At 37.4% G+C, this 16,489-nt stretch overlaps 1 protein-coding gene across 3 annotated transcripts in view; it reads left to right on the forward strand.

Moving 5' to 3' along the window:
* TBL1X (transducin beta like 1 X-linked) overlaps positions 1 to 16,489 on the forward strand; it is a 259,645-nt gene that overhangs the window by 74,624 nt on the left and 168,532 nt on the right. For 2 of the 3 annotated variants that reach the window (XM_084646525.1, XM_084646526.1), the window contains exon 2: positions 1,120 to 1,193. The exons of the other annotated variant lie outside the window; for it this stretch is intronic. The gene's annotated coding sequence lies outside the window, so the exon portion shown is untranslated. The remainder of the gene's footprint in view (positions 1 to 1,119; positions 1,194 to 16,489) is intronic. 3 annotated transcript variants of the gene reach the window in all.

A 16,489-nucleotide genomic window follows, 5' to 3' on the forward strand; every position in this document is an offset into this window, starting at 1 on the left:
TTAAATTGGGGCTTATATTGATGTGCCTCTGCATTACGATACATTCTTTAATGACATATTTACCTGCTATTTTTTCCATAGGACTCCTGCCTTATTCAGTGCACAAGTTGGTTGCACAGGCAACCTTGACTCTGGGACTTCCTAGCTTTTAAGTGCTTGATTTTGTAACTTAAATAACTTTCTTTTAATGATCGGTGAATGGAGGGAGCTGAGGGTTGATGCTGCCATGCCTTTTGTATATTTCTTCTGGAAGAGCCTGGATAGACGGTGCGAAAGAAAATAAGACTGGAGAGAATATGGTTAAAATTTTATTTAACCATTTTAAAAATGTTTGATGTATATTCAACTCACCACTGTTTTGAATTTTCTTTAATTACTTTTATCATATAAATATAAGAAATTAATTAAATAATTTCCCCCCTTCATTTCATGTATCATTTTTTCTACCATATTAACAGGGGAAATTCAGACTTACACGAACTTTGTTCTTTTTTTCCACTTGGCTATCAGCATTTGGCCCCCTGTGCTCTGAATATAGTTCCAAGTAACATGATGGTTATTGCTTAGCGATAATAATTTCAACTGTTATGTCATACTGTCATAATTATCAATATTTTTTATTGGGCCCTACCTTAATTAAGTAAATAAAATCACAAAAACTCTCACGATATGTAAAAAGGTAATTGAATCTGTAGGATTTCCGCTTCAGGCAATAACAGTTTTAAGGTAAATTAAATCTGTGGCCAATAAAACCTTGATCGTGCCACTTTCAATTAATACCCCCTTTTTAAAAAAAGGATAAAGGATGCCTGTGTCATCAAACTTGCCTTTCAGTAGCCTGAATTTACACTAGTTTTCACTCAGAAAAAAATCTTTGATGTTCTGTTGATTCTACAGACAGAATGATTTGCAGAACTGGTCAAAGTGAGAGCAGTCTCCCTGCACAGAAAAGTCCATTTAGCCTTTTTCTGGTCAAGTAAATTGATGGGAGAGAATCCTGTTATCAGTCCGGATATCTAGCACTTTTAGTTGACGTTTTTGGGTCAAGGAGCATTCAGGTAAAGTCATGAACTCTTGAAGAGGACTGGTATGAACTTTCCTTTTTTTCGTCATTGACAGGTACCCAAGGATAGGAAACTGGCCTGAAGGGAAAATCTGGGGGAGACTGGGTATTTGGCTACATTTGCCCCTGAGTAAGTAAATGTTTAAATAATTAAAATACTGTCAGCTTTTTTTAGCTTTTCTGTGCCTGAAAAATAAATATTAACTGTACTGGCTTTAATCCCTGGAAACTATGCAGATGACTCAAGGTTTCTTGGAATAAAACAGGGCAAGAATATTTGGGCTTGCTTCTTTAAGAGCTTGTGTATTACCTTCGGCACTTCATAAAAGGCCTTGTTTTTTGTTTCTACCCTCAAAGCCTATATAAAGTTAAGCGAAGAAAAAGATTATAGCTAAAACATCTTCTGTTGTTCTTGGCCTTTTATTTTTGCTGATTTAGTTTTGTGAGAATAACTGCTGAGTGCAATGGAACTATCACTGACTTAAAGTTAAGCACACGCTTTGCTGGATTGGGGCCCGGTTGCATGGCACTTTGTAGGATCAGGGCCTTATAGAGGAAGGTTTGAGCACAGAAACAGTCAAGCACCAGAGAGCAGAGATAGGTAGAAAAGAGCACATGAGAGAGGACTCTGGATTCACATTCCCACCCCTGAGCAACGACCTAACCCTGCATGTAGACAGCGCTTTGTTAATGGGAGGGCTTGACATAGCTACCGCCTCTCGAGGAGGTGGATTAACTACACCAATGGAAGAAGCTCTCGTATTGGTGTAATAGTGTCTTTACTAAAGTGTCAAGTATCGGGAGTAGCCTGTATCCACAAAAACAACAAGGAAGTGCTACAGCGATGCAGCTGCACCAGTGTATGTGAAGATAAGCCCTAAGTTGCAGACCGTTGTTGCTCTTTGCCATGTTAATTGAGGGAAAAGCTGCTGCAGAGTCAATTAAAAGAGTCGTCATTAAGTAATGCAAGGGTACTCCCTTCCATAACAGGACTGAAGGTGCTGGCAGTTTCTTAGGAAGTGAGAATCCAAGAACCAAATTTATGTTTCCCCTATGCGACCCCCAAGACTTTTCATTTTACTGGGTAAGGTGGTTCACAATAGATACTCCTTAAAATACAAATGGATCCCATGTAAACTGGGGTAGTTTGAATGAGCAGATAAGCAAACTCTAGCATTGACCACTTTTTCCCCCTTTCTTGCCCAGTATGTATTCTTAATATAGAGGCAAAGGTCATTGAGTTTTCTGAAATGAATACCAAAATTGTAGCACTTCTCCATGCTGGGAATTTATTATTGCCATAAAAGTTATTTTTAGTTTGAGGAGGTTTATTGTTGTTTATGTAAGGCAAAGATTCTTGATTTCTACCTATGTTACATTTTAGAGAAACTGTCTCTTACGAAGATCATTGCTTTCGGTTCATGTCTGACCTAGACAGATATCAGTGTGTTTGATTCAAAAACATTGCCATGGCTTAATCATATTCCTGTATTCAACGAATGAAAATAATAAAAAGTTGATAAATGTATGATAGCTGTGTAGGCAAGCATATTTTAGCTTGCAGTGGTATTAACTGATTATTTCTTTATAGTGCAAGTATACATTTTTTTGCCTTTTTAATCACTTGTGGTATAAAGAGAGAATTAAACATGACACCTCTTATAACAAATCACTAAGTTTCATAAGCTACAACACCATGTAAGATTTTAAACTCATTACACACCCACATGTACATAGCATAAGAATCTATTCTTATCTTTGTGAAATACAGTAAGACCCACACTTAAGGTCATTTTTTGTTTTGTAACACAAGTAATCTCACATTGTTTGTCATTTGCAGCTTTAAAACTCGGTGGTTGTTTTCATGTGAATTTGTTGTTCATGTTTAAGGGCTGGTTCCTGCAAATGCATATGCCCAGGCACACCCCTGAACCAATGAATATCCAGGATCTACCCTAAAGACTCCCAGTATGCAGGTGTAAGGTTTTTTAAAGGGGAGAAATATCATATTGTTAAATAATAGTTTGCATATTTTAAAATCAAAATTAGTTTAACATTTCTGTTTTCAATCTGATATAGACCGTTCAGAGATGTTTTCTTGTTTCTTTTAACTTTTATAATAATACTCATCAAAAGTTTTCATTTATAAACCCTAAGTCATCTGTCCTTCTCTTTGTACTTAGTCTGTTGCTATTGATAGTGATGACCGACAAGGTATTTCCTGGCCTTTAGTATCTTGGACTCTGTATAAATTCAAGCATTCATTTTAAGATTATTTTCTTCCTCTGCATTGTTCACTTTTTTTGGTCATTTTTAAGGGCAGCAACAAAGGTGGTCTCTCTGGAGTTATAGTTTAAAAGTTTCAATCGTTTACATGACAAAGAAGCTTGTTGGTGGAAAGGAAGATTGTCATTCTGTGCTTTTCAAAGAACATGTAGTAGTATTTGTCCTGCACTGGAACAGAGATAAGTAGATGTTTTGATTCTTTTCACTGGAACAGTAGGCCAGGAAGACCATATATGTACTTGGTTTGTATGAAAAAGGCAAAAAGTCCACCACAGAATTAGAAGATGAAGGCACTCTAGTTAAGTAATGTAGTTTATCCCCTTATTGGTACAGGATTCTTCCCTACAGTGATTTATCAAGTGCTTTATCCAGCCTACTCATATATTTGCTACTCACTTGTGATCATTGTGAACCCATGCATTTCCTTTTAAAATTGAAAGTGAGTGCACTGAGGCCAGATTTTCCCTATTTGGCAAATAAATGAAGGGTGATATTTTTTGTACATATGCTGTACCCAGCTGCTCCTGGTGGGAACGTTGTTCTGAATGAAAGCTGTAGTGTTCTGAGCTCTTTTGAAAATCTGGCCCCTAGTTTGCAACAACATAAAAATTCTTTCGTGCAACTTTGTGTGTGTGGTATTAAATTATACTGTAGTCCCTGAGAAATAATTTAACAGAACTTAATGTCTGATTTTTTTAGCTAATAGGCAAAGATGAAACCAAGCAAAGCCTGTTGATGCTGTAGCATGTAGCATTTTAGCTGTGTTTAACAGCTAATTTCAGAGGGATTATTACTATTGTGAACTACAGTCAATGGTTTACGACAGTAATTTTTTAAGATACTGTGTTACTAGTATTCAATGAGTATGATGGATAATCTTTCACTATCTGGGGACTTAGGGCTCTTTCTTTCTCATGGAGATGAATTAAGTATTTACAATTATATTTATATCAATTTATCTACAGAAATTCTTAATGAAACTGACATTTTATAAGTTATTTCTAGAAGGTTTTCTTCTCTTTTATATTATGAAGAAACTTGTTTCGTAGGGTGTTTTATGTGGATGGGGGTCAGGATAAGGGTTGACTCATTTGAAGTTTAATTAACCCAAAACTTCATGAAAATGAAACAAATTAGTTTATTTAAACAGTTGCATCTATTGAAATTACTGCTTTTCAGGGAAGTAGAAGAACTAGATAGTTGCTAGGAAGACTACTTTTGATCTTCAGCATACAATCCCTTATTCTGATCAAACCTAAAATGTTGATGAAATTAAATCTCCATTTTATTTCACAGTCTGAAGCAAAGTGTTACAGCCTTTCCTTGGGGTTTGGAAAACTATATCTCACTAAATTTGAAAGGCAGAAAAGTCCCTTGTTTGGCCTCAGCATTAAAATATATAGACATTGCTACTTTACAAGGCTGTAAATGAGAACTGATCACTAGTAGGGGACTTGCAGGTGGATGTTGGCTTTTAAAGAAGAATACATTATATTACAAGTTCCTTTAGAGGGTGACTGTTTGTTTTTAATGATTCCTGGAGAGCAGGAGGCTACATTATGATGATCTAATTCAATATTTGTCTTCTTTTTTTTGAGAGCCTAATTCCTTTTAAACATACTATCGCCATATGAATTCCCACATATTGTTCACCTATCACACAGGAAAAAATGGGTTTATTTAGAGCAGGTGCAGTTTTCACACTAACCGTCAATAGAAATGCAAATGCAGTTAATGTGCAGTACACATGAACAGCAAATACTGTTATACTGTTGTCTCTCCAAATGTTGGGAGGTATTGGAGGAAATGAAGGGGGAGACGGTTATGTGGAGGATGCTCTGTGATGTGAATGAACATTTCTGCATCTTCTTTAGGTGGATGAAAAAAGACTCATTACCGACCTGACTTATTTTGTTTGGTTAATCTCTGATATTTAGAAAGCATCTTTACTGATCCTTTTTGCAAACCATCTCATGCAATAACTGGCAAAACAGAAGCAATTAGTGGTGTAGTCTCAAAGGGAATCTCAAACTTCACTTTTAGTGCAATGATTAAATCCTTTAAAATGGTAACCAATGCTGCCAAAAACTACTGTAATTGGTCACTGATGTATTTTGTTGTACTAGTCAATAGCTACTAGATTTTAGGCACATAATTAGCAACGTACACACTTTTGGTCAGTAAAATTGAAAATCTTAATATAACCATGGCTAGAGCAGGCAGAAAAGGAACACAGAACTGGAAAACTGAAATGGTGTTTTGTTGATAGTACCTAAGTAGAACTGTACGCTTCAATAAAACAAGTGTCCTACTGTGCTGGAATACAAATGGCCTGTCTGTGGCAGGATACAGGGAAGACATTTGGCAGAGAGGGATTTGAGAGCTTCTGGCATTATGTAATTGAATTGGCCATTTCTTTAAAGATACAGCAAATTGTTTGTTGCAGCGTTCATCATCAAAAGGAAGGTCAGACAGCTTGCCAAACATATGATATTCGTAATAAAAAATAAAACAGTGACTCAGACTTAAACACAAATCATTTATTATATTTGTAAAAGCTGTAGAAATGAATACGATTATTTTTTTGAGGAGTTGATGCATCAGAAATCTAAGTAAGATTGTAATTTGAGAGGGGGAGAGAGTATTAGTCAGTGAAAACAGACCCCAAGGAATTTAGGTAGCATTCAATATAGGGATCCCCTAATTTGCAGACACTGTATGTGATGCTGCTTAGTGTCAGTTTTAAAATGCTGTACAGAAAGTAATCACAAATGTTTTTCTATTAAAAAAACCAACACCTAAAAGATGGGAAAGGGACTTAAAAAACCCAGTTCCCTTTTTAACAAAGCATTGCTGCTTCTTGTTAAAATTGGCTATAGTGTGACAGAGCCAAATGCTGCAACAAGCTGCAGCATATTTGAAATCTATGAAATGTTCAATATCAGTACATTGGGAAAACCCTCTCAGGTCACATCCAGAACAGGGAACATAAATTGTATTGTGACGGGAGCTTTGGGCCACACAGTGGTGCCTCAGAAATGCGGAGCGGTTAGCTTTTATATCCTAATGCGTTCAGGAGACTAGCATTTTGATTTCTTGCACCATTGATAGGGTTGGAAATTGGAACCAAAATAATTAGATTGGATATACAGATCCTAACAAGCCAGGCTATGAAGTCGGGGAGGGAGCAATGCTTTGAATTCTAAAGCATATCTTGCTCCTTTTATTATTAATTTTGATGATAAGGTGAAGGAGGGGAGGTAAACTAGAACATAGATGGCTATTGTTAACATTCAAGCCATATAAATTAAATTATAGAACATTTCTTCATGTTAAAAGCTGTACGAGAGCTACTATATTAAAATAATAAAATACATAATTTTAATTATTCAACAGAATATATAGAAGTGTATTTTTGGGGCAGTGGTGGTAAATATTTGCTTAAAATATGCATATCTTGTAGAAATAGGGATGGAAAATACCTACTAGATTACCCACTCCACTCCTCTCTGCCAGTGCAGGATTGTTTCTTACAGTACGCTTTCTAATATTTTATCCAGGAGTGGCACTCCCCTGTTCCCGTTAGGATATTATTCCACAGGCCAGTAGACCTGTCTGTCCAGAAAGCCTTTCCAGATATTCAGTGAAGATCTGCCATTTCTTAATTTTATTCTATTACTCCTACTTGCATTTTCATGTATGAAAAATTATTTTTCTTCCTCCTTGGTGGGTGTACCCTCAGATACTTGTAAACAGTTATCATGTTCTTTTCCCTCCCTTAGTTGTCACTTAGCCAAACTATACATATTTAGCTCTTGTAATCTTTTCTCATAAGATAAAAAGAAAAGGAGGACTTGTGGCACCTTAGAGACTAACACATTTATTTGAGCATAAGCTTTCGTGAGCTACAGCTCACTTCATCGGAAGCATTGTTAGTCTCTAAGGTGCCACAAGTCCTCCTTTTCTTTTTACGGATACAGACTAACTCGGCTGCTGCTCTGAAACCTCATAAGATAGTTCCTCTAGCTCCCATTTTGTTGCCAGTCACAGAACTTCCTCCAACTTGCCAATGTTTTTCTGATAATAGGTACAAAATTTTAGGTCTGATCATACTATAGACATATATAAATATAAAAGTGACTATTACTTTCTCTCCCATGATCTGATTTCTTTGTGTATGCAGCCCAGAAAATGAATTTGCTTTTTTTCTGTTGCCAAATTCTCCTGCAAGCTCCAGTATAGTTTGCTGTCCATAATCTCTTCTATTTCTCTGCCAAATTTCTCCCTTCTATTCAGTATGTCGAGAATTATTTTTGTTCCAAATGTGTAGTACCTTTCATTTTTCAAAATCAAATCTCATTTATTTTTGTACATTTTTATCTTTCTAGATCCCTGTGCATTATTTTTCTGTCCTCACTTGTATTTGTGACTTCCAGTTTAGTATAATCTACAGATTTTATTAACATGCTGTTACTAACCAGCAAGTGACCTATGCCCCATGCTGCAGAGGAAGGCAATTCCTCCGCCCCCAATCTAACGTGGGGGAAAATTCCTTCCCAACCCCAAATATGGAGATCAATTAGACTCTCAGCATGTGGACAAGACCCACCGGCCAGATACCTGGGAAAGAATTTTCTGTAGTAACTCAGAGCCCTCCTCTTCCAGTGTGCCATCTGTGACCTCTGGAGATCTTTGCTAATAGGAGATGGGCCACATGCCATTGTACACAACCTCATCATACCATCCCCTCCATAAACTTACCAAGCTAAGTCTTGAAACAAGTTAGGGTTTTTGCACCCACTGCTCCCCTTGGAAGGCTGCTCCAGAATGTTACTCCTCTGTGATAGCCAGCCTAGGCACCTACCCATAATCTCAGCTTCAGACAGCATTTATATTTTCAAACAAGATGTCATGTATAATATGCTACATTTTAATAATGCTTAAAGATTTGGTTGTGAAATTATCTTTAAGGTACTTTTAGGGTAGCTAGAATTTCTCAAAAGCCTGACCATATTCTGGTCCCCAAACATTGATGACCAGATTTTCAAAGAAGAGTTCGGCAGCCCACAGCTGCATTTGCTGACAATGGAAGCAGCTGGATGTTAAGCTTTTTTGAAAGTGGTCCTAAGCTTATTACTAGATATTAGCAAAATATTTTTACAGTAATTAAATATGCTAAATGCTTATATTTCTGTTGTTTATTATTTTTATTGTGGTAGTGCCTGGGGGCCCTAGTCGTGCAGCATGACCCCGCAGTGCTGGGCGCTGTACAAACACAGGACTAAAAGATGGTCCCTGCCCCAAAGACCTTCCAATCTAAGTATAAGACAAGAGACAACAGATGGGTTACAGACAAATGGATAATACTAGGAAATAATGAGACTAATAATTGGTCAGCATGATAGGCAATGATCTCAGCACACCAGTAGTCTAACAGTTATCAATGTTTTGTAGGCATCATGGAAAAGGAGAGTTTTAAGAAGGATTTTAAAGGAGGATAATGAGCCAGTTTTATAAATATTTATGGGGAGCTTCTCCCAAGCATAAGGGGCAGCATGAGAGAAAGCATGAAGATGCTTGTTTAAAAACTTATGTGGGTGATTGGAGACTGGCATCACTGGCCGATCAAAGGTGAGTCAACATCTTGATAGTGTTATGTGATAAATTAGGGGCTAGGCCATAACAGGTCTTGGCTTTGAAGGCAAGTAGATTGTTTTATTTGACAGAGGAGGAGGAGCCAGCAGATGGATGTAAGGAGTGGGGTAACATGGTCAAAGAGAGGGGCTAGGAGAGTGGTATTCTGAATGTATATAAGCAAAGGAAGATTGTGTTTGTCAAGGCCGAAGAGAATGACGTTTCAGTAATCGAGATTTGAGATTGCGAGCTTGGTCGAGAGTCTTAGCTGTGTGAATGGATAAGAAAGGCCATATCTTAGACGTTTATGGAAAAAGAATTGGCAAGGTTTAGACATAACCTGGATGTGAGGACCTAGAGAAAGGTCAGAGTTGAAGATGACAGCCATTTTATGAGCCTGAATGACAGAATGGTGGTGTTGTCCACAATGATTGAGAGAGGGCTTATGGGGGTGGAGATTAAGTGTTCTGTTTTGGCCATGTTTATCTTGAGCCAAAGCCTAGACAGCCGTGAGGAAATGTCAGTAAGGTGACCAGACAGCAAATGTGAAAAATCAGAACAGGGGATGGGGGGTAATAGGAGCCTATATAAGAAAAAGACCCCAAAATAGGGACTGTCCCTGTAAAATCGGGACATCTGGTCACCCTAGATGTCAGAGACTGGCTGAAATTTTAGTTTGTGTAGGGGAAGATGGGTCTGGAGTAGAGAACTAGATATGTGAGTTATTAGCGTAGAAATAGTAGTTAAATTTGTTTTTGCAGGTGAGATTACCCAGAGATCAGAGATAGAGGGAGAAGAGAAGGGGACCAATGGCAGAGCCCTGTGAAACCCTGATAAAAAGTTGGAAGGCAGATGAGGAGAGTCATCCAAAAGGCACACTGAAGGAGCAACCTCCAACTCAAATGACTTCACATCAGTTATGATGAATTATCATAGAAGATTAGAGTTGGAAGAGACCTCAAGAGGTCATCTAGTCCAATCCCCTGCTCAAAGCAGGACCAACCCCAACTAAATTATAAAGATAATAGCAGAATGGCATTCCTCTATCCTGGTATTTTCAGCCCCATTATAGTTTAAAGGTGGCCGTCAAGCAAATAAAAAATTAATTGAGCGATTACAAAAATGAACTGCATGATTAATCGCACTATTAAACAATAATAGAATACCATTTATTTAAATATTTTGGATGTTTTCTACATTTTCAAATATATTGATTTTAATTACAACACAGAATACAAAGTGTACAGTGCTCATTTTATATTTATTTTTGATTACAAGTATTTGCACTGAAAACCCCTCAGAAGAAATAGTATTTTTCAGTTAACCTAATACAAGTACGGTAGTGCAATCTCTTTAACGTGAAATTTGAACTTACAAATGTAGAATTATGTACAAAAAAATCTTCATTCAAAAATAAAACAATGTAAAAATTTTAGAGCCTGCAAGTCCACTCAGTCCTACTCCTTATTCAGGAAATTGCTCAGACAAACGAGTTTACATTTTCAGGAGATAATGTTGCCTGCTTCTTGTTTACAATGACACCTGAAAGTGAGAACAGGAGTTCTCACGGCATTGTTGTAGCTGGTGTGGCAAGATATTTATGTGCCAGATGCACTATGTCCCTTCATGCTTCAACCACCATTACAGGAGACATGCGCCCATGCTGATGACTGGTTCTTCTCGATAACAATCGAAAGCTGTACGGACCGACACATGTTCACTTTCATTATCTGAGTCAGATGCCACCCAGTGGAAGGTTGATTTTATTTGTTGGTGGTTCGGGTTCTGTAGTTTCCACATCAGAGTGTTGCTCTTCTAAGACTTCTGAAAACATGCTCCACACTAACCCTCCCAGATTTTGGAGGAACTTCAGATTCTTAAACCTTGGGTCGAGTGTTGTAGCTATCTTTAGAAATCTCACATTGGTACCTTCTTTGCGTTTTGTGAAATCTGCAGTGAAAGTGTTCTTAAAATGAACAACATGTGCTGGGTCATCCTCCGAGACTGCTATAACATGAAATATATGGCAGAATGTGGGTAAAACAGAGCAGGGGACATACAATTCTCCCCCAAGGAGTGCAGTCACAAATTTAATTAACACATTATTTTTTTAATGAGCGTCATCAGCATGGAAGCATGTCCTCTGGAGTGGTGGCCGAAGCATGAATGTTGGGCATTCATGAAGGGGCATACGAATATTTAGCATATTTCGCACGTAAATACCTTGCAATGCCGGCTACAATAGTGCCATGCAAATGCCTGTTCTCACTTTCTTTTGACATTGTAAATAAGAAGAGGGCACCATTATCTTCTGTAAATGTAAACAAACTTGTTTGTCTTAGCAATTGGCTGAACAAGAAGTAGGACTGAGTGGACTTGTAGGTTCTGAAGTTTTACATTGTTTTGCTTTTAAGTGCAGTTATGTAACAACAACAAAAATCTACATTTGTAAGTTGCAATTTCATGACAAAGAGATTGCACTATTGAATTGAAAAATACTTGTATGAGGTGAATTGAAAAATACTGTTTCTTTTGTTTTTACAGTGCAAATATTTGTAATAAAAATAATATACACTTTGATTTCAATTACAACACAGAATACAATATATATGAAAATGTAGAAAAACATCCAAAATATTCAATAAATTTCTATTGGTATTCTGTTGTTTAACAGTGTGATTAAAACTGTGATTAATTTTTTAAAAAGTGATTAATTTTTTTGAGTTACTCGCATGAATTAACTGCGATTAATCGACAGCCCTAGTTAAAAGCCCTGAAAGCATGCTTTTTTCCAACCTTCGTTACAATTTTGTTTGTCTTTTTGTCATTTGTGCATAATAAAGGTACAGTCAAGGTCATGGTGGATAACCACCTGAACCATACGCTCCCAGTGCAAAGCTGTGGATAAAAGAGGTAATACAATCTTTGGTTCTATAAACAGGGACTATTGAGTAAGGAGTAGGGAGGTAGTATTGACTGTGTATATAGCACTGGTGATTTTACTGCTAGAATACTGTATCAGGTGTGGTATCCATACTTTAACAGGGATTTTTTTTTTTTTAAATTTAAAAAAATTGGAAAGTATTCAGAATATAGTTCAAGAAGGAACTATTCTGGAGAACCTGTCTTTGAGTGAATGACCAATGAAGCTCAATCTAATTACCTTATCACCTTTCAATCTGTGGATACCTATGTTAGTATTTCTGACAGTAGAGGTTTATTTAATCTTGAAGGCAAAGATATAACAAGATCTCATGGCTGGAAATTGAAGTTAGACAAATTCAGACTGGAAATGAAGGGCAAATTTTTCCACTGAGGTTAATTAACTATTGGAACAATTATTCTAGGGATGTATCACTTTAAGCCTTTAGATCAAGTTTTGATATTTTTCTAAAAGTTATACTTTGTTCAACCAGAAGCTATGGGCTAAATGCAGGAACCACTGGGTGGAATTCTATGGCCTGTGTTATGCAGGAGGTCAGATTACAATGGTCCCTTCTGGCCTTAAAATATGCAAAGGTCTCTGATTCAGGGTAGATGTATTTGTATAAGTATATATTCTTGAGCTGGGGCGATAGCTTATTTTGGTAACAGGATATGTGAGAACTACAGTGTTGTAAGTACTATATGTAAGTTGAGAACCAAGTTTGGTAACATGGCAGGAAATGTTGCAGAGCTACCTCTTGGAACGCAGGATTTATCAAGTGCTTCTCTTGAAGCATCCCATGGCAGATATGACATTTTAATATGTCGTTAGGTGAGAGTCTCTCCCCCACCCTTAATATATGCCCATGTGAGTAACTATTTGAATGCTTGGTGCTATTTCTTTATAGAGAGAATTTGGAAATACAAACCAAACAAACTACATTTTATTGTTTCCAGAATTACAGAATTGTTCTCTCAGTCTTTATTTACTGTGGAAGTTGTCTGGTAATGTTGCAGACACTTCTAATACAACATTTAATTAATGCTACTGCTTTTAAAAAAAATCCTTTGGCGCTTGAGGGGAGGAGAGAGTGAAAAAATTTGAGGGTTTTTTAGATGGAGAATCTATAGAATAAGAAAAGGAGTACTTGTGGCACCTTAGAGACTAACCAATTTATTTGAGCATAAGCTCATGCTCAAATAAATTGGTTAGTCTCTAAGGTGCCACAAGTACTCCTTTTCTTTTTGCGAATACAGACTAACACGGCTGTTACTCTGAAACCAATCTATAGAATATGAACCTATTCAAGTTTACAAAAGAGATCAGATTAAATACCTCTCAGATGTTCTACAAGGTCCATCTGAGAAGACACACAGCACTTGATTTCTCATGTTTTAACAGCTCCATTCACAAATGTGGACATTGCTTAGCTTTGGACAATGTCGTTGTGTTTTTTTAAATGAGTGATTAACCAGGCAATGTTGACATAAGTAGTATTTTCTATACCTGTTTTGCAGTTAAATGTACAGTGGATTCCATTAAAAAGTAAACATTTTCCATGGCAAGGTATAAATACCTCACTGCAGTATGCATTCTAAATATAGGAATTCATCGCATCAATACCACAGGATGTCATTTGTTTTAATGACATCTCTATTTAGCTTAATCTTTTTTTAAAAAAATGCCACAGATAAACAGGAAGTGCCACATGGCTGACTTGATTTTTGTTGCAACTGAGAGCAAATTTGGCTAATCATATAGATGTTGTCAGAAAGGTTTGTCCACTTCATCTTATTATCCCTGAGTATAGACAGAATCCCAGGCCACATGTATAGTATTTTTGTTGAGTAATCTCCAAAACTGATGATGATTAATGACCACTCCATGCCTATTAGTTCTTTATGATCAGGTTGGTGTACAATAGATTAGACTTTGCCTTTTGCCATATGATCATTCGGTTCCTATTTTGTCCATAAATACTGTATATAAACTTTTTTTGTTGGCATAAAGACATAGGCTATTCTCTTCTATGGTCAAAACCAAAAAAGAAAAGAACCTATTGGTCTGTCTCGTATCTGGGCTCAGAAACATGTCTGACAAACCCATCTCATGTGACAATGTGTGGTCATGTAGATTGATTGTTTCTTTGCAGCTTAGCATCATGGCCCATTGTGTTTACCCTGATGTGCACAAACTCAACAGGAAAGAGAAGATGTGCACGTTCTGTTTTTGTTTGTTTGTTTGAAAGCTGGATGAGAGCCTCCCATTTAGAACTAAATTTGACTAATGGATGTTAAGAACATGTTGGCTTTGTATGATTTAATTAAAAGACTCTTAATTCCTCAGATAGGGGAAACATTTCTGGAATCTGATCCATTGTCATAGCAACCTGTTGCTTCTCTGTACTTTCTTCAGTGAAAATTTTAGGACAGCATTGTGCTTTAAAGATTTAATTCTGAAATTAGACAGCACCACCTCTTATACAAAGATTCGGGGGACAAATTTAAAACGATTTATGTGTTGGTTAGTGCTAAAATTGCTAGCTTCTCTCCACAAGGGGAAAAATTCTCTTTTTTCCCCCTTCCTGTGCCCCTCCCCAAGAATACAAAACAATATAAAAATATAGGTGTGGAAAGGCATGAAAATGTGTTTCACGTATTTTTCTTCTGTCTTGGAACAATGGTTGCTGACAGCAGAAGGCTTGCTTGCTTGTTAAAATTAGATTTGAATCATCAGTGTAATAGCTGTAGGAAATTGTACTATGGATGGATGCCAAGAAGTCTATTGACGTCTGCTCCATCCTTTGAGTAAGTATGGGGTGATCTCTGACCATAGCTGACTTTCTTAACTGAGGGAGCTTCTACTCTCTCTGACAGAATGTGAGTGTTTGGTTTAAGACTCCTTAAACCAAGATGTTTTGTACATGAACAAAGGGAATTTAGTGGAGCTCCAAGGGGAAACACACAGCACAAGTTTTCAAATACACAAGTGGGTACTATCAGTCCAGGCTGCCTGATAGAAGGTAGCTTTACTATCAGTTCCTATTTCATATTAACTGGGCCTAAATCCAAGAACTCTTTCCCCTCTCCTGATATAGGGTACAACAGAGGTTCTTGCTTGCTTGCTTTCTTAGCCAGTCAAAGGTCAATGCCCTTTCCAAAGCTGCTTTGAAGTCAGCATCATTTTGGCTTTCTCTTCTTCTGTTTCCAAGCTGTTTTATGATGGCCCAGCATCCACTTGTTTCCTAACTGTAGTTATTATCCCTGCTTTTGCAGTAATCCAATCTGGAGATGACAATTACTTCTCCATGGGGCTTCACCTTAAGATCACTCAGAGAAACTCCAGTTGGCAGCTTCTCATTTAAGGGGTGTTTCTTACAGGGAGCATGTGACATCTGTGCTCCATAGTGGCTTCCATTTCATTTCTGTTGCAATCTAAGGTGTTGTTTTTAACCTACTGCCCTAAGCGGTTTGGTTCCTGATTACTTCGGAGACTACTTTGTGTGACACAGTGGTAACTGATATCAGCTGAGGTGCTCAGGCTACCAGTCCCCTAGTTTACATTGGTGGGGGACTGAGGCAAGGCTTTGTCATGAGAGGCCCCTTCCTTTGGAAATAATTTACCTTGTTGGTGTATCAGAGCTAGAATTTGCTGACCTTCAGGTCACACTGCAAAGTTTTGCTATTCTCTATTCCTGGGTTGGAGGGCAAAGTGGAAGAGAAGGAGTGGTGGAAAGCTTTAATTGAAGGATTTTTCTTAAGGGAAGGATTTTAATTTAAATATTAGTCTAACTGTATAGTGATTTCTTAATAAATGTTGTGTGTGCAACAAGAGGAGACATTTTAAATAAGTCTAAACAAATAAACAGCTAATGGTCATTCCACATTGATAACCTGGGCTTGTGTCTACTCCACTTAACTGTGTATTACCGGTTCCCATCTCCTTTGGAATTGGTAAAGTCTGCATAAAGTTTCTGGGGTTTTTTTAAGTGTTTTATTTTACTGAGGCTTAAGGAGTTCCACACATGGATTTATTAATTGTTGGCAGATAGGGGGGACAGGATCACCCCAAGTGGCTCAGCAAAGACTGGTACAGCAAGCCTGGTATTATCCAATTGGGCCTGGCAAATGTACCACTTAAGTGTGAGGACCTTATCCTAGTGTAGTATAACTGTATAGGAAGGAGTAGCTTCCAGAAGAGTTTCTGCTGAAGTGTATCCACCATAGTATCATTTGGATTGGAAAAGATATACTATGGATCATCTAATCTGTCCCCTTTCTTCATGGCAGGATTGATCTAACTATCCCTAAATCATTCCTGGCAGGCTTTAGGTACCCAACGTGATGGTGTTTCTATCACTTCCCTTGGTAGCTTGTTCTGTTGTCTAACTGTTCTTACAACGTGTTTCCTAATAGATAACCCAAATTTTCTTCTCTGTACTGAGCCCATTATTTCTTGTTCCATCTTTGCTGATTAATGTATCTAATTGGCCCCTGTGGCATTTTTGTAGACAGTTGTGTTTCCCCTTAGTCTTTTATTTAGCCAAAACATGCTCTGTTCTCTCAAATTTCCCTTTTCCT

The sequence above is a fragment of the Lepidochelys olivacea genome (assembly GCF_965140295.1).
Source record: "Lepidochelys olivacea isolate rLepOli2 genome assembly, chromosome: 1".
Classification (NCBI taxonomy): Eukaryota; Metazoa; Chordata; order Testudines; family Cheloniidae; genus Lepidochelys; species Lepidochelys olivacea.